Source organism: Sander lucioperca, chromosome 10, assembly GCF_008315115.2.
Source record: "Sander lucioperca isolate FBNREF2018 chromosome 10, SLUC_FBN_1.2, whole genome shotgun sequence".
In the NCBI taxonomy this organism is placed as follows: domain Eukaryota; kingdom Metazoa; phylum Chordata; class Actinopteri; order Perciformes; family Percidae; genus Sander; species Sander lucioperca.
In genome coordinates, this window is record NC_050182.1 from 27445668 (window position 1) to 27465462 (window position 19795).

The 19795-nt window shown below is 38.4% G+C and overlaps 1 pseudogene; it reads right to left on the reverse strand.

Annotated features, from left to right (window-relative positions):
• Positions 1 to 773: 773 nt before the first annotated feature.
• Positions 774 to 15894, reverse strand: LOC116049779 (annotated as a pseudogene).
• Between the last annotated feature and the right edge of the window lie 3901 nt (positions 15895 to 19795).

The following is a 19795-nucleotide window of genomic DNA, read 5'->3' on the forward strand; positions in this document are numbered from 1 at the left end:
GAGTCTGTGTGTGTGTGCCTCAACTCTGCATGGGGTAATATAATTAGCTTAACCTTACTCTTCTTTACACTGTGCATGTGTATATTTAAGCATAGTGTGCATGTTTGCATGCCCTTAGTAAGAGGCAGGCCGGTTTGGGCAGTGAGTTTTGTGTGTTAGAAAACGGCGAGATCAACAACATTCTGAAAGGAGTGCAACCTCAGGGATATGAAGGACATGAAGCGAGAGGAGAAAGGAAAGTGGAAACTGTTGCCTATGTTTATCAAAACAATGGAGGTCAGCGGGGGATATCAATCTATTTTTTACCACATACTGTGAAAAAGATACAGCTCAAACATGAAATCTTTTTTTTTTTTTTTTTCAAAGCTCAAAGGACATTAAAAACATTTAAATCCACAGAGACCCATCCATTTGCCTGGAATAAACCATACTATTTTTGTTTTGTTTGGCTATTGCAAAATTAAGACTAGGCAGTGCCCATTGATAAAAGGACACAATCACACACAAACTGAGCATGGACAAAATGATCTTTAGAGAATCACTCATTCTACATACCAAACTAAATATAAAGAGATGTTTCCAAACAGTAGACATTTTAGAAAAGGAATAGCTATTTTTGCATAATCAAACATAGAATGTTATAAATCCTTTGACTACTTTATGACTATTAACATATCACAAATATTATGTACAGTTTTAAGGTATTTTCCCCTCAAACAATGACTGAATCAAAGTCAATAATCAGCAACCCCGATGACGTCAGAGGTCAGAGTTCACAGGTTGGTGGCCTCCCTCATCTCCTCCCTCGGCTGGGTCATCTCCCAGCCTTGTTGAATGCGGGTTAGGGTCCGATCCATGCAGAGGAGAAGGACCAGCGCCTTCAGCACCAGCACCACAGAAGGCACAATCAGGCAGAGCATGTAGCCAGGAGGAGTGTACCATTTGTAGGTAGAGGGACGAAGAAATTTATTCCAACCGTAAATGTAGCAATGTGACGTGCATATGAAAAGGGTGAGATGGCCCAGCTTAGACTGAGAAAAAAAATCACATAAAATTAAAATGTTGAAAGAATAGTGAAATATTTTAGGAAATTATTGGCTTTCTTGTTGAGAGTTAGACAGCAAGATCGATACCAGTCTTGTGTTTGTATGGTAATTATACAGTTGGGGCCAGCAGCTGGCTAGCTTAGGTTAGCACAAAGGAGAAAGGTGGACAGCTGGGTGGTCTCTGGCCTAAGCTAACAAAATCCACCTACCAGCACCTACAACACGTTATATCAGTCAAGAAGTTACCACACTTGACCAAAAAATAGTGCAGTACATACTGTATATATTGCATGATACAAATCTGGCTTTTTTCCCCAATAGAAAAAAAATGTTTTAGTTACAGTTTTTTCTCAATTGCTAAAACACAATTTCTGAAATCTTGCTCTATTTTCTGAAAGCATTAAACACAAAACCTCATCTTCAAGCACTATTTACAAAACCTCTGACTCCTCTCGCAAAATGAAACTTTCGCCTCAAAACAGTTTTACCTGTGTTCAAAATCAAACACTGCTCTCATAAACAAAGTGATCAAAATAATATACACTGTCAAGCAGTCAGTAAACAATACACCAAAAAGTAGAAAACACATTGTTCAAAACATATAGTTCTCAGGGAGAAGTACATTTTTAATCTCAAAACAAATTTCATATTTTTCCGTCATTGTCTTTTGATGAACGAAAACATGTTCTATCATAGTAGCTCAAAATTGATCAGAAATGACTACTGCTCTTTGCAATTATTTGTTCTTCCTCCTCCTTGTACCCCTATTTTTACAGTACTGTACCCTGCATCTCACAAACTGGTCCTTTGTCTCTGTGATACTGTAATTATTGTTCTTTGTTGATATATACCTGTAACCAGTCAAAATCTATTGAGCAGTCAGTACTGTTACAGTTTTTTTACGATCGCTATGACAATTTTTTCCATGCTTTTAACAATTTTCCTAAACTCTTAACGCAGCAACACACCTACAACACACAATTGGCAAAACAGTTAATTTCATGCTCAAGATCACACATTGAAAACTAAACTCCAACACTGATTTTCAAAATACAATAATTCACTAACACAATACACTATGTCCACCAAAACAATGCAATCATGTCTCAAAATCTAATAATTCTTCCAAAACACTATTACATGTTCTCTCCCAACAGGACCATTTAGTCAATCATAGAACAATATCATACAAAACACTAAGATCACATGGAATTACAGAAACTGCATTATTTGATATGTGTCAGGTCTGCCCTTATACAATAATAATAGACAATAGTATATTGTATTGATCATAGATTGTGTTTTGCACTGCAGTTTCTTTTGAAGCCTCTCTATATTTTTTTTTTTATTGTTTTTTTGGGCTTTTCCGCCTTTATTTGACAGGACAGCTAGGTGAGAAAGGGGAGAGAGGGGGGGGAAGACATGCAGGAAATCGTCACAGATTGGATTTGAACCCTGGACCTCTGCGTCGAGGCATAAACCTCCAAGTATATGTGCGTCTGCTCTACCCGCTGAGTCAACCCAGCAACCATTTTGTTTCTTTTGCTGCAGAGATTCAATACAAAAAATGAATGACCCATCTCAGAGTAGTTTTATAGAATGTACAGTTTATGAAAAAAAGGAGACAGAGACAGAATTGTCCTGGTACTCCTCTACCTCTCCCTCGTGAAGGCATTTTTCTTATTTTCTGTGTTCATCTACAGTATATTGTTCAAAGGTCCTCTTTTACTGTACTACCATATGATCATGCGATTGAAAGAAACTCAACACCTGAGTGTGTTTCCTAGAAGGGAATCAGCTGTGATTGATCTATTTGCATAACTTCAATCAGCTGTTTCTCAATAAATGCATGTATAAAATGCAGGGGATATATTTGTGTTTCAATTTACAATATGAACAGCTGTTCACTTTGACTTTAGCGTATAAGTTAGGTTTAGAACATGTTATCTGTTCTGTCATACAGAGTGAAAGCATTTGCAAATTGGTCAGTAAAAATCCATTGTTTTGGTCTTGGTGGAGCTTGTGTGTAAAATAAGTTCAAGCATTTAAAATTTGTGTTAACTGTATGCATTTTGTGTCAAAGCAACAAGAAATGTGTGAATTGTATAGCCTACACAGACGGATGTTGTGCTAACTGTGTTAAGAGTTTAGAAAAGTTGTTAAAAGTATTGAAAAAAGTGCCATAGCGATCGTAAAAAACTGTAACAAATGGAAAGCACAATGTTCAGGGCCATACAATTTGTTCATTGTACAGTATACAGACTACAATGCACTGTACTACAGTATACAATACTAAGAGGGACAAAATTCCTCTTCGTCCTCCTCTTCCTCTTTCTTGCCCTCCTCCTCCTCTTCCTCCTCGTCGCCCACCTCACATACGATACTAAAAGGGACAAAATTCCTCTTCGTCCTCCTCTTCCTCTTTCTTGCCCTCCTCCTCTTCCTCCTCGTCGCCCACCTCACATACGCACTCATCCTTGTCCTCTCACATTGTTTCTTCTATCCATTCTCAGACTTTCTCCTTCCCACCTTCAACAACCTGTTTGCTCTCTGAACTGGCTTATATTGGTTGTGTCACATCATTTGAAACAAGTGAAATCAATTTTGATTGTTGTGTTCAATCAATGACATGTGTTCTCTATTTGTATTTGATTGTTGCCACTTGTGTTTACCAGTATGGATGACATGTGCATTCGAGTGCAGAATGTGTTTTGAGAATGAGAATGTGTTTAGAGTTTTGCTGAAAGGTCTAAGTGAGATCTGCAAATTGTGTTTTGCCATGTGAAATGGTTTAAGGTATTGACAACAGACTGCACAATTAGCTAAATGAGTTCAGGCAACTGAGAACTTTGTTCAGCCAATGGGTTTTAGTGTTTTAGCAATTGAGAAAAACTGTAAATTACAGTTTTTTTTTGATTGCTAAACAACAGTGGGCACAACTGGAGCTACATGTGCAAAACTCTAACTACAGTCAGACGTTCATGTGGACCAAAAGCCTTTTTTGGAAATAAAGAAACACTAAATAAGAATGAAACAGTTATACATTGTATCGTTTGAGAGAAACAGTGAACAGGTAAAAGAGCAAAGATACCAATATAATCAGGTAAGATGTCTAAGGTTACATACACAGTTGTGAAAATGTGAAAAACACTTCCTTTTCTATAGTAAAACTGCGCACTTACTGTTTTTCACAAAGTAATGGAGGTGTAAACAATGGGAACACCACAGTCATTTGTATTTATAGATAATGTTGGTTCTTCGCAAGAGAAGACATCCAATTTGTTGATAAAAAACTTCAGACTATTATGTATATATATATATATATATATATATATATATATATATATATATATATATATTTACTGTAGGTAAGCAAACTGAGGATTTTCATTCATTCTTGTTTACCTAAGACTTAAGACTAAGAAAATAGTTCCACTATTTTCGTATAGAAAATATTGATTAGTGTAAAGTCACTAAAATTATACAAACTGCATTATCTGTAAAGATGAAAAGTTTGTATTTTCTGTATTGGTGTTTGATGCTAGTGTTTTTACTCAGTGTGTTCTGAGTGACAGTATGTGTTATCTAGATGAGGATTGTTCATAGTGTTTGGCTGCACTGTTTTGAGACGTGTGAAGAGTTGTGTTGCTTGGAATGAGTTTTGCAGCTGATGTGAACTGTTTAGATCAGGTGACTGTTGGTAATGCAGACTGTAGTTAGAGTTTTGCACGTGGCTTCAGTTGTGACTAGTGTTGTTTAGCAATCGAAAAAAAAACTGTAAAACTACTGTACAACAAAATTTTAATATGAACCTGTCATTGACATTTTCTGTGGTCATTTTCTGATAGATTTGAAGATGAATGTCTGGCTAGTTTCTGTGCTTGTTGAATCCACAAGTTATACAATAAGCTAAAAATACAATTACATTCACAGTTATTCCAGAGTAATTGGTTTTGTAGCACCAGTGGCCTTTGAGGCTCAGTTATTGTTAATTACTTGGATAATGTGCTTTCATTTACATTTTTAACATTTGGATGCTGATGTTCTCATCCACAATGACTTTGAATAAACAGCACAATAAGGAAACATTCATATCAATGTTCATGTAATGAACGGCGCCCCTAAAATGATCATCAGGAATCTTATTTTACCCATTTATAACAGCAAATCCGTCTGCTGTAAGCATTAACATTCAATAATTTACATTCTTTTCTTGACAACCCCTGAAAAAATTTATGTATATTGATACCTGTTATTACTGTGTATATTTTTCACAACTCTTTTCACCAGATCATAAGGATTATCTTGACCTAGACCTTATCTTTAAGTCTCATTCCCTATCTGAGGTCTATCTATGGACCTGACCTTTACACAAATGGACCTGTGACCTGTATCAGCAATCTCCTCCCTGATGATTATACCAGGTATCATAATTTTATTTAATGAATAACTTAACATTTAAGATCCTGGGCTAAAGTCAGCCAGGCTTTCACTCTGTGTGCCTGTGTTAGGCAGTTAGTTAACTAGGCTCCGGGGATATGACTGCCAGTGACATATTGCTTTTACAACACTTTAATAACTCTGATGAAAACTTGGAAACTCTGAATATAGATTATCACGACCCTAAAAGACCAATTCTACTGATAGTACACACATGACTGATGATGTCAAGCACCCATGCCCACACTCTAACACATGCACATAAACTGTAATTGTTGACTGTAGATTTCTAAATGAGCTCTTACCTGAATGAAGCTGAACTCTCTCCAGCTGAGACAGCCTCCCACAGAGGGCAGGGATGTTAGTCCTAGCAGGACATAAAGAAAGAATCCCAGGATTCCCAGCACAAAGAAAGAGTCTTGGCCCCATGCTTCTGTGTTGTCAAAGTAAAACGGGGTGGTTTTATTGTTTTTCATCTAAGGAAGATGGAGAGACAGTACTGTAAGTTTTAAGCCATGCTTTTCTATGTACAGGATTGTAGAAACATTGCAAGGTTTCAACCAGCCTGCTTTACCTCATCCACCACAAGCGAGATGAGTTTGTGTCTGACAGCATAACGAAGAGAAGTCATGAATGTATAGATGACATGGAGAAAAGCAAAGGTCAGTGCAATCAGACCCATCTGCTTCCTGCACAGCATCCAGCGGTCCAGCCAATCAGGGAAGCGCCTGGAACGTGCAAAAGTGAGCTAGGCTTTCAAAAATGAGACACATTTTTACAACAAAATGCACAGGTAGTGGACATTTGTATCCTGGTTTGATGTCTGACCTGTACTTGGTGCCTCTGTAGAGCTGAAGGAAGGCAGCTATGACACCAGGCAGGTAACACAGCGACAACATGATGAGAGACACAATGGGAAACACCTGAAAGATGGGGGTTGTGAGGGTGAACACAGAACACATCCCTTAAAGGGAACACAAAATACCATCTATAGAGGACACTAAACCAGAGAGTGACATGTCTTCACCTTGTTGGCCAGGGACACCATGATTCTGAAGGAGATGTCTTTCCTCTGTTCAACAAACGCATAGACAACATCTCTAATGAGGAGATAGAAGAAGAAGAAGGCAGTGAGGCCGAGGGCCACGCGTAGCGGCAGCCTCCACTCTGTGAACAGCTGCAGGGGGAGGTCTTCCAGCTCTCTGGCTGCTGACAGAGACCCTTTATCCAGAACAGTGAGGCCCAGCTTGGTGGCCACATCTGCTACAGCCTGCTGTGCTTCTGCACTGTTCCCACACAGGTACACCTGGAGCATGGAGGTGTGGGTTATATTTAAAATGGGCAGCAGTAAAAATATTTTTGTTATTGTCAACAAATACCATGAAATAACCAAAACCAACAATGAGTTAGTCCATCTCTCATTATTTTCCAACTTCGGTTCCTGCTAAAGACATGAATCTATAAAAAACGTCACAAATATATACCTTAATAAATAAATAAAATACTCAAAAAGCTGGGCACTGTAGTTTTAGCAAACATTTTCGGACAAGAGTAAACAGTGTAATTTACTTGGGATACACTCATTGTAGGTTTTGTTATTTTAATGGGACTTGGAACAATAGAGAGTATTGCCAGACTTTTCCTTATGACCACTATTAATCATTAGTAAAATAGTTCCTACTAATGCAATGTAGGTAAATACTTTAGTACTATAGTTTTAGTTACCTGGAAAGTACAGTTTAAAAGATAAATCTGAAAAGTTTAAGCATAGGCCTACAAGTGCATCTTACTATATCTTTATCTCCAATTACATAGTCTATCAGTCAGTAATTTCAAAAACCAAGTGCATCTTGTCTTCAAAATTGCCTCAGAAAAACAATACAAATATACATATTTTCCTCTTCAGCTCTGCTTTTGTTTTTTAGTTGCTAATAATTACTCTAAGATTATTGTTAGATGACTCACCAGCCCTGTTTGGAATATCTAGTGCATGACTGCAGGATGTACATCTTTTGTTGATCTTCACTGTGCTGTTCCAGTCATTTTGAGATGAAGCCCCTGGAAGTGTATGACTAAATGCATGCATACTATATATACATGTGCTGCTCAATATATAATCCCATTTCTAGATCTTCACCATGCTGAAGGTTATTACCACACTCACAGCTTTGTGATAAGAAGATTAAGTTGTTTGTTAAGGGGAGGGGGGAGGAGGGGATATCATACAAAGGGAGAGAGATAGAGCGCTCTAGAAAGAGAGAGAGAGAGAGAGAGCAGTTTGACAGGCATATAGTGGAGTCAGTGGGATTGAGCAGTTTTCCCCCAGGTGTGTGTATAAGTGAACCGGGCAGCCAGCCATGTCTCCCTACATCACTGCACCAGTAACAGCAGGGGACGGCCGACAGACTAAATCTCCATCTGAATGTAAATGTGACAGAGCCACAGCCCCACTGTGGATCTAATCAAATAGCTGGCCGAGAAATAGCGCACACTTATAAGCATGTGAATGTGGGTATATACTGTACCTACACATGCACTGATAAAGACACACACATTAAAATACTCCTGTTCTCTCACAGCTACCTGTTTTCAAAGAAAATAGAGCACCGCAGTGGTATGTGTGTGTGTGTGTGTGTGTGTGTGTGTGTGTGTGTGTGTGTGTGTTGTGTATGAGGAGGTTGTTTGTGTTGAAAAGGATTCGAGGCAGATTCAGGTTTGGTCTCCAGAGTCTTCCTACTTTGTAACATCATTAAATGTTCAAGTTTGTTTGTTTGTGTATACAAGCACAGCACACGGTTTCTCTTGCATTGTTATGTAAAGATGGCAAGATCAATCATCTGCATCAACACAATTGAAATTAATTTCTTTCCTAGATTTTGAGTTGTGTATGGTGAGGCATTCATCTTCTATCATTAACAAAGTCTGAGAGCCACTTATCCCATTGTATTCCAGGAAATGTTGAAAGCAGTTATTGTGGCCTTGTTTGAAGTCAGACATGTCTCATCATGAAAAGATCAAGTTGGTAATCTCCCCTTCTGTTACTGCTCTGTGTTTGCATCTTTACTTCAGTCAACCAAAGCCTTCCTTAATGCTTGTAAGCTTCCTGGCTCTGTTTAGCCTTGATCCCACTGACATCTTTTAACAGATTCCTTACTTTCACTCATCTCTCACCTGTTTTCCTGCCAGAAGTCCATTCTGCAGGGCCTAGGCAGCCAGTGTGTTAAGGCCTTTCACCACAGCAGCTCGAGGGACCAGCCTGAGGAACACACAGCAAGGACTTTAGCTGCTATTGTTTCTACAAATACACAGACAGGAAAGGAAGGGCCTTTAAAAAGAATCCAACCGTTTCCACTTCAACTGAATAGACACACAGCAGGCCGTCCTGCCAAGGGAGCTGCAACCCTGCACATTTTTTCTTACTGTCTTTTTCATTCAGAGAGTTTGATGTCTCATGCTCTAAGTGTTTTTTAAGAGCACTTTTTCCAAAAAGACAAGTCTTTGAAAAAAGAAATGGCACCTACTGTTGCAAAATGATTGTTGACATTAAACCTAGATCTGTCTGCAGAAAAGTTGGCTCCATTTTTTTGAGATCATGGCAAGAATAAAGCATTACATGATGGATGGAAGCATTTAAATGCACAATATATTTATGGATGAGACATCTTTCATTTCTTCTCCACACTTTCACAGGAGTCTGTTACCTCTGCAGGAGGGCGGCATTGGCTTCTGGGTACATGTCTTTCTTTAGGTTGTTACTGAGGTCCACCAGCACCTTGTAACCAAGCCACCAGCATCCACATAGGGGAGGAAACAAAAGAAAAAATAAGTTCAATCAATTCAATTAACTGCCGACATACTGTTCCACTGTCAGTAATTACAAATATAATGATTTTTGGAATTAGTCCAGAATCCAGGAATTCATATTGTTCTCTGTGAACACAAATAAAGATCAGGCTGGCTGATTGGGTCGCTGCTGCGTGGTTCATCACCTGTACAAAACACACAGATCAGGACATTAAGACAAATGTTTGAGCTGCATCCAGTAGGCTGCACACACCTTTTTGTACATTGCTGTTGTTATGGCAAACATGTTAGGAAACACATTGAGTAGGCACGCAGCAATATTTGCACTCATTTGAAGTAGTGTAAACCCAAAATTCTCTGTTGACCCCTTTCACATCACACATAGTCAGTTGATCAGTTGTTAATACAGAAAAGAAAAACAGCTATAAAGATTAGAACTTGAATTGTGACCAATACACGTCAAACCCTAAACGTGGCCATCATTTTTAACCAAACAAACTGACTGGTGGAGCTTGTTGGGGTTGGTGCACTGGGACAAGGCATTGCTTGATGAAAAAATAAGTTCAATCAATTCAATTAACTGCCAACATACTGTTCCACTGTCAGTAATTACAAATATAATGATTTTTGGTTCTGATCTGATTTTCATTTTCTAAAACTTTATTTATTTTCCAGTTCAAATATGCCTTATCTGCATTCTATTTGCATATCTTTTATTTATTTATCTCCACCTCAAATTCATAGATTTTTGTAGTGATAAACTTAAATCTTAATTTTTGCATGTAAAGCACATCTTTGTCTGGAAATTTGCTGTGTTTATTTGGCTGTGTATATGGCTATGTGTACTGTTTCTTTTATCATGATAAGTTGCAGCTTGAGCTACATTCTTCTTTAACCTTTTCATTCTGCCTTCAAGATATATCAGGTATCACAAATAGAAGTGACCGCAGTTGTACAACCGTTTGAAGTGAAAACAGTGTAAAGCTTGTGCTACAGGAGCATTTGTTTAGTTATTTTATGATAAGTGTTTAACAGTAACGGCCCTAACACAAATAGATGAGAACGCAATACTCTATGTCACAACACGGTAAATCCACAACAGTTGCTGAGGAATATGTATAAAAATAAATTTGGAATTAAATGGGCATGAATTAATAGCTAACAAGTTTCAATAACTCTGAATTATGGAATATAATGTGGCTAATGATAACTTACTTGAGAACAAATACAATGTTAGTTCCTCCCTGTGAATCTGCATTCTGATCACTTACTTCAGTCGTTCCAAAATTGGGGAGTCCGAACCCCTCCAAGGGGTCTTGAGATAATTTAGAGGCAAAACATACTTCCCCTACACAAAATAAGTTATATTTTCTGACTAGTCGTGGCTTGTTTCTTGTGAAAAACAGGATACTTGAACCTCTAAACACCTCTAAAAAATATTTAAATGAAACAGTCTGAGAGAAAATTATTATTCTTTGGTGAAACTTTTCAAAAGTCAATGTTTTAAGGGGCACTTTGTGTCCCCTCAAATAAAGCAGTGCATCACTGTGAGTTGTTACAAAGAAACCATCGATATTATTCCATCTTTACATTCAGTGCCGGAACTGGACCAAAAAGGTGCCAGTACCCTAATTCATCAGTTCCATAACATGATCATCGCATGTGTTGTGTCTTGTATTTATATTCGTGCATATTTGTATCTTGTAGGGGTGACCCCGAAAAGTTGATGATTCGACGATTCGATCAAAGGAGCCTGATTCGAACGCCCTTTTTTTCACAGTCGACTCGTTGCAGTGTCTGAAAATGTGGTTATTCAGGCTTTAATGGGGGTGCTGAATGTCTGATTTTACATAGAATGAATACTGGCCCATTTTGGGCACTGATTACCTTACATTAACTTACATTATGTACCGTTATGTAACTACTACTACTACTACTACTACTACTACTACTTACAGAAGGGGCATACAAATAGTAACTGATATTATGTATATAACAACACAGAACCGGTTAATCATTGTTTACATCCAACTCATCACCTGATTCAGAGATACTTGGAGCAATATATTGATTGTCCATATGCATTGTAGATTCACAGATTTGGAGGAACTTAAAAATATATTAAATATAGTATTATGATTTGGTAAGCTATAAGCTGTTTTCGACTTATAGTATAGTCATTGATTTAGTAACAGGAACTACCTTTTACAGGTTTTTTTCAATTACTATATGACAGTGGTCACAACTTAGACCGTATATATATATATATATATATATATATATATGTCCCTATACATATACAGTATGTGTTCACTAACAAGTCTAAAACAAGACACCTGCTTAGTCTTTCATCTGAAATTGCAATCAGCAGTGTTTGAAATGCACCAGGCTGAATCCATTCTGTGTTGAATGCGTGGTTTACAGTTTTGACAGCAGTGTGTTAGCATTTGAACAAAATGCTGTAAATTAAGTGTTGTGCACCTTGTGGTTGAAGCCATGGGATAACTGTGTAGACTTTTGAAAACTGTGTTCAAGCAATGAAAAACAAACTAGAGCTTGGTCCACATGAACTGCTGCTGTGCAGACTGTGGTAAGAGTTTTGCACATGTGGCTCCAGTTGTGCCACTCGTTTAGCAATTGAAAGAAACTGTAATTTGCTATTTGTAATTAACTAATACTTCCTGATTTGTTCTACTAGTAACTACAAAGGAGTGTGTTATAGATTCTAAAATCAAACCTTAATTCACCTTTCCTTTAAGATGTGAAGCCATTGTCTCCAGGAATTCATAGTGTTCTCTGTGAACACAAATAAAGATCAGGCTGGCTGATTGGGTCGCTGCTGCGTGGTTCATCACCTGTACAAAACACACAGATCAGGACATTAAGACAAATGTTTGAGCTGCATCCAGTAGGCTGCACACACCTTTTTGTACATTGCGACAGACTAAAAGTGCTATGTTATGCCATGTGTTGTACCTGAGCTCCCTGAGGCAAGGGGCCACCAGAGAGTGCCCTAAATCCCCCGTCCCAAAGATACACAGCATCTCTGGCATAGGGGCAGCTGCTGTGCCCAGAGGATGCACCGAAACACTCTCTAGCTTCATCATGTTCACACTCTGAGTCTGGATGGTCAGTGTTCTCTGCTGTGTGTTTATATTGCTGTGGAATCTGACCTGTACACTGCCTCTCCTTCTTTGAGTGTGCACAACAACATGGAATTTTTAACCCCTTTCTGTCCGCCATAAGATTAGGTCTCTGTGTGTGTGTGTGTGTGTGTGTGTGTGTGTGTGTGTGTGTGTGTGTGTGTGTGTGTGTGTTTGTTTATTACACTTACAATCAACGTGTTTCAAGTCATATGATTGTGTATGTCACTGTGAGTCCTCACACATTACAGAGAGATTAATACAACAGGATTATAAACTGTAAATCAGTTATATGTGCTCTAACCTTTAGATCTCTTACTTTTTTTAACATGTTATTGCTTCTTAGATACACAGACCACTTTAAAGGAGATATCTACATCAGCCAGAATTTGACTTTAAAAGGGTGATAGAATGCAAAACCAATTTTACCACAGGTTCCAGTTAATCTTATAACGGATATGTGTGTTGAGTTATTTAAACAATCGGGGAAATAAACTTGTCCGTGAGTCTCATTGATAGAGCCCGCGGTGAGCTGGATGGAGCTCTATCAATGAGACCTAGCTAGCCTCCTCCTAACGAGACATCTGAAATTCACAAAAATGCATTAAATTGAAATTGGACAAAAGTGTTAGCTAAGCTTTGTAAGACCTTAGGGTAACTGTGATATACATGCCGTGATGAAATTCAAAGTGCAAATATGCTATAGTAATGCTGAAAGTGTAGCGGCGATAGATCTTTTCACATAGGATTGAATGGGACACATAGCCTAGCTAGCAGCTCCTCCTAACGAGACTCCTCAAATTCACAAAAATGCCTTAAATTGAAATCTACAAAAGCGTTAGCTTTGTAAGACCTTAGGGTAGCCGTGACGACATGCCGTGACGAAATTCAAACTGTAAATATAGTATAGTTATGCCGAAAGTGTACCCGGGGTCTGTGAAAGGACAGGCCGGGCGGCCAGGCAGCACTGGCCGCTGTCATGGAGCTCATGAACTCTGACACACAATCGGACAAAATTTGCAGTTAGCCATCAATTTTCGTAAAACGGCACATATTTGACCTTTACATAGTTGATTTCTCGCGTAAAAAAGTCTCAGAAGTGAATTTAGTAAAAATAGCAGACAAACAATGTATAACATTGCAGTGTCTGAAATATGAGACCTGCTGTCTCATCTCCACTGTATGTGTATGTGGTTCGCTCAACCAATCAGCGCGCAGCTCATCTAAATATTCATGAGCATGCCATATTTGGAAGAAAAGCTCTCGTTCCAAATAGGGCCAAAACACAAGGATGCATTAGGACCCATAGAATAGCACCTGGGCCATTTTCAGCCCAACCAATGTTGCATACCCTATACGAATACCTTAAGGAACAGTGTGAAATACCCTATATAATCATTATATCACCCCTTTAACATTTGTCAGAAAAGAAATATTATTCTGCTGCTTTCCAGGGCTGCCTCATTCTATTTCTTCTGTTTCCAGACTAGACATGATGCCTTGTGTGAGATCCTGGCCCGTAGATTCCTTATCATTTCAAAACTAACTGTTCCAACCAAACGACTGGGAAGAGAGTTTGTGCAAATTTAGTGTTCATGTCCCCGTGGCTAAAACATCTGCAATGTTGTGACACGAACAGACCCAACAGAGCAGAAATGAAGCTTGGCACATATGCAAGTGTTTTGTGTGTGGCTGCTTTACTTTGTATGGCTTGCTTGCCAGTGTTGTTGGTGTATGTGTGTGTACCCATGCATGTGTGTGTGTGTGTGTGTGTGTGTGTGTGTGTGTGTGTGTGTGTGCTGAAATGGGTCAGGATGATCAGAGCTGAATAGAGTCTCAGCTGTGATCGACTGCACCTGGGGATTTGGCTCTGCAGACAGGGTGACTACCTGGCTATAGAAATGACACACAGCATCACATCAACTTTACTGACTATTTGCACAAAAATACCCCTCGTCATAAATGCAGCCTCATTGAAATCACAATGTGCATAGATAGCCAGTGATATTTATGGTAGACAAGCAGCACGTTACCTCAGGAGCTTTTACAGTCAAGTCCATAACTAAAGCATTAATGTCTACCTTAGGGGATGTCGCAGCAAAATGAGAAATCATTTTATGCCTAACCTTTAAGGCATCCATTCACTTGTAGCGCTGTTGGAATAGACCTGATAGCAGATCCACTCCGATGGCTCATTTATCTCTTTTCTTCTCCTCTTCCTTTTCTATCTGCCCAAAAGTCTCTCTCTCTCTCTCTCTCTCTCTCTCTCTCTCTCTCTCTCTCTCTCTCTCTCTGCCTTTCTTTCTTTCTTTCTTTCTTTCTTTTGTTCTTGAAACAAAGGAAAAAATCCCACACTCTGATTTTGCTATAGCATCACCTTTTATTTACAAAAACTAACATTTCGGTCCCTCTGGACCTTCATCAAGAGTATCTCAAATAACAAACAAATACATTATATATATATATATATATATATATATATATATATATATATATATATATATATATATATATATATATATATATATATATAAAAATAAATACATTTCTCCCCTCCCATTCTGTGTCTGTTCTCAATTGGAGCGTCTTTTAGTCAAGACAAGACACGTGTCATTTTGCACTCCTACCGGCAAACACCATCTCAATTAAATTGCAATACTGCATAAATGAATTACATACATACATCAGGAATATACAGTGACTCAAAAATGTTTTGACTTGTTACCCCTAAATATTTCGATTCACGTTTCCATGTGTGACAATATATACACCCATTCCGTTGTCACTGCTATCATATGTATCCATTTCTTTTCTACATGCTCACATTCGTTTTTTTTCAATTGCTATATGACAGTGGTCACAACTTAGACCATATATATATATATATATATATATATATATATATATATGTATATATATATATATGTATATATATATGTATATGTATAGTATATATATAGCAAACATGTTAGGAAACACATTGAGTAGGCACGCAGCAATATTTGCACTCATTTGAAGTAGTGTAAACCCCAAATTCTCTGTTGACCCCTTTCACATCACACATAGTCAGTTGATCAGTTGTTAATACAGAAAAGAAAAACAGCTATAAAGATTAGAACTTGAATTGTGACCAATACACGTCAAACCCTAAACATGGCCATCATTTTTAACCAAACAAACTGACTGGTGGAGCTTGTTGGGGTTGGTGCACTGGGACAAGGCATTGCTTGATGGGCTACATTCAGAAGAAAACCTTTACCAGTCCTTCCCTGTTTGACAGGCTGTCCCTAATCAGCTATGTGGCAAGAAAAAAACACTCTTGTGGACACACACTTAGACACTCTCAAGACCTGTCCTTGAAGGTTTCCACAGAAGTCCAGAGAGGATTTGAAAGTACGTGAGTGTTTTGTGCTTATCCGAAAACATCTTGCGACATTTAACAGTGATGCGCTCTGGGACATGTTTACATCAAACACATGCTGAACCGCCATTTTATAAATGTCAGGATGGAGTTGCAGTGTTACAGCTCATGTGAAAAACTGAGCTTAAATTGTGTCAGTATTGTGTTGGATCAGCCAGCAGTGCATTACTGAAAGAACATGCAATGCTGCAACAGGGAACATTAAAAATGTATTCTGCAAGTTTAACGGACAAAACATTCTTATTTGCAACTCCCACTGACAACACTGCACTGCATGCACTGCAAGCAAGAGTGACCTGCTGTGGTGCTTATGTTCAATTCCCGAGGGGGGTTATTTGGAAGTTTCCAGCTGTTAGGAAGCACGCAGAATGAAGCACAGTTTTGAGTTACAGTGTGCATATTGTATGTAGTTCCATGCTGCTACAATGGACAAGGAAAAGCCAGCAGGAGAGATGAGTTCTGTTGGATTTCTGTTATATGATACTACTGTAATGCATTAGGTATGAGGTTCAGATTGAGGTTCTGTCTTAGCTCATGGTTTTGAAGTTGTTTTAAATAGCAGACAGCAAAAGAGGTAGGAAGGCACAGAGAAAGATAATGTATATACAATGAGACAAAGACAGAAACAGAGAGAGAATAGCAGAGAGAGTGGGACACAGAAAGAGAGACAAAAGAAGAGATGTAACTTAGGAAAGCTGAAATTGTGCCTCAGTAGAACAAAGATGCTTGAGTTTTTCACAAGTATTCCCAGAAATATTCTATAAATATTCCATTATCAGCTTTCCAGACAGAAACGCCTGGGATGTTCAATATGAACCAGAATAGGTTTAAGGAGAATCAGAAACCATTGGATGAAAGTGTAACCTATTTCTGCAGATGTTTGCCTGTGATGAAATTGCTGCTTTAGGGCTGATGAGATACATTAATAGTTTAATAGGCACATATGTGCACATGTGTTTCAGAATGTTCTGGGATTTGTTATGTGTCTGTGAGTTTCCGTGTGTGTCATTGTGTATGCTTGGTGTAAAGCAACTTTTTGTGTGTGTAAGTTTATACTCATTGTTACACTATCGCCATCTCCACAGCCTGCCTACATACCACATAGAAACATTTCCGAACTCAGAGAGCCTCATCCTCTATCTCGGCTTTAACAGGATGAGCATTGACTGCATGTTTGAAGTTCAGAATCTTATCTGGCAAGCCAAGCGGCAAAAATCAGAGGCTGGGAGGAGCTGCATGAAACTGCAGATTTAGAGATTTTCCTCTTTCGTCCGACACACATCGCTGCTGAATTATATGGCCTTGCTTATTTCAGAGTCCAGCTTTTTCAACAACACAGGGGACTGTGACGCTTTGAAAATATCTCCACAAAGACGATGCTTGCATGGGATTGTCATATGCTCTCCTTGGAAAGCAAGCTTTGACAACCTTTTTTGCCTCATCTAACTTCTTCCTTCTCCCCTTCCACTCTACGTCACTCTTTGTGTGATCTAAGATAGATGAAACTGAACAGAACCATTTTGGTTGCCATGCTATGAGAGTTGAGATGGAAATCTCTGATGTATCTGTGTCATTCTATATAATCATATCTTTGACGAACAGCTGTGGTCTGCAAATAGCATGCATCCACACAGCTCCTCCCTCGTGGCTGCAGGGAAATCAGCAGCCCATTATAAGGCTGAAATAGGCCTAAAGAATTTCTCGCCTCATCTCCTCAGCCTTACCTCCAGTCGAGTGAAAGAGCTGACAAGGTAGGAAAAAGCTGACACAGAAGTCTAATTCTACAAGGATGAAAACCTCATACTCATCAGAGGTGCAATTTCCTTGCTCTATATTTTTACGGCATAGAGGTTGAGGGAAGAAAAGAGCGGGCTAGGCAGCATGCAATTTGCACAGATTTAATGAGCAGTAGTGATTAATGGTGATTAGGTAAATTGTTGTTTCTATGTACATTTTCACACCAAATCTATAGCTAACAAGGAGAAAAAATTCTAACAAGGGAGGATGCCATTTGTTCTCATTCCCCTTCAAATTGCCTTCTGGGATACAATGCCACAATGAGGTGACTCACAAACACCCATGATTGGTGAAAAATAATTACGAGCCTGCAGCAGGCCTGTTGGATCAGTAGCATGGTTACTAAGTTGAATTGAGGCCTTGTCTGTCGTGTCAGTCTAGTTGTCTCTCTGCCTGACTGTCCTATATCTGCTTACTGTTTAGTGGCGGAGTCCGATATTCCCAGTCTGGATTTAAATTGCCTTCACACCCACATCACAGAAGGTACAGCATATAATCCTGTAATAACAGCCTCACTGTACTCTCTCTTCATACCGTATTAGAGCTGTAATAAGATAGTGCTTATGCAAAAAAGACATCATACTGCTGCTTGTTCATTCATTAAAAGTGTTCAAATTGGGAAACACAGGGTCGATTTTATTGTGAAGATGCCACAGCAGGGCTCGACAGTAATGCTAAAGCTATGCGCTTAAAGACACAAAACAAACTAGCACTGCTCACTGCTTTTGTCGGAAAAACAACACAGATGTGACATTCATAGTTATTCATAGAAATTTTTACTAAATCTGAATTCAGTGCTTGTGTAACTGTAAAAAATGCAATTTGCCTTTGGCTTTAAGAAGTAATATGAATATATGAAATATGCATGTGAATAGCAGTTCAGACTGTGGGCTGTTTCATATGAGTAACTGTCAGTTGGGTGTTGATAATATCTGAGCAGAAATATCTGTGTTTTGTGGTGATTTCTAATGTTAAATAAAATTGGCTTTGAAGAAGTTGGCGTCCTGGAATTTCTGCGTGTGGTTATTTGGTACTACAGTTTGAATACAAACCAAACTAAGAGAGTAAACCACATGGAATTTGAATAAGCCTCTTGAGAGATGTTTAATTTGGAAATGTAATTGTTTAACAGTTTGTCGGTTTATCTTTCTTTTCACTTACGAGTATGTGTGTATCTTTGGCTGTCTCTCTGCCTGCCTGTTTATCTTTCTGTTAGTTTGTCTGTGTCTGGTCACCCGTCTATCTGTGTTGCTAGTGGATGTAATAATTCATAATAATATGGAGAAACATGATTTTCAGGGATTTGCATTGAATTTGAGTGTATTGTGATGTTATTGTAAAAGCTTTGTTACTTAAATTTCTCCATAATTGAAAAAAAAAAATCTCTGTATTTTAGAACTAGCCTGCATTTCAGTGTCTCGTGATTCCCTGGAGAAAATACAACCATACATACTGTCAGAGCTGATAAGACACACAGTGTATTGTGAATTTTGATGTCTCATGCGTGGTTTTTAATAGAGAAAGAGAATTATTCATTGTCTTTTACACTGATCTGTTAGATCTGTACGACTGCACTTCTATTTGCTATTGTATGTGATTCTATTATGTTCTATTGTGCTGAGCATTCCTGCGCCTTCATTCAACATCATGTTTCCAACTAGCAGATGGCTTGCTAGCAGCGATAAGAAACAGACATTTAGCAGATAAATGAATACATAAAAATGATGATTGGGTGCAATATCTAATATTCATACTGCCAAGCTCCCATAAAAGAACACAACAGTGTTTTATTCACTCTCTCCTTTTCTTTTAGTGTGTGTGTGTGTGTGTGTGTGTGTGTGTGTGTGTGTGTGTGTGTGTGTGTGTGTGTGTGTGTGTGTGTGTGTGTGTGTGTGTGTGTGAGATTCATTTCACCTGCAGTAGGCCTACAGACAGTATATCACATTTTATTGGAAAATATGTCTTTGAATAATTGGTATTGGATGTGTACATTAGTATAATGCTTGCCAAATTTTGGAGTCTTTGGGATTTAAAAAAAATGATTATACCAATTCTAACAGTTGTTTTAATTAGCAGATACTTACAATTGACCAGACCTACAATGGATACTTGAAAAACAGTTTGAAATAGAGCTGGTTTTCAGT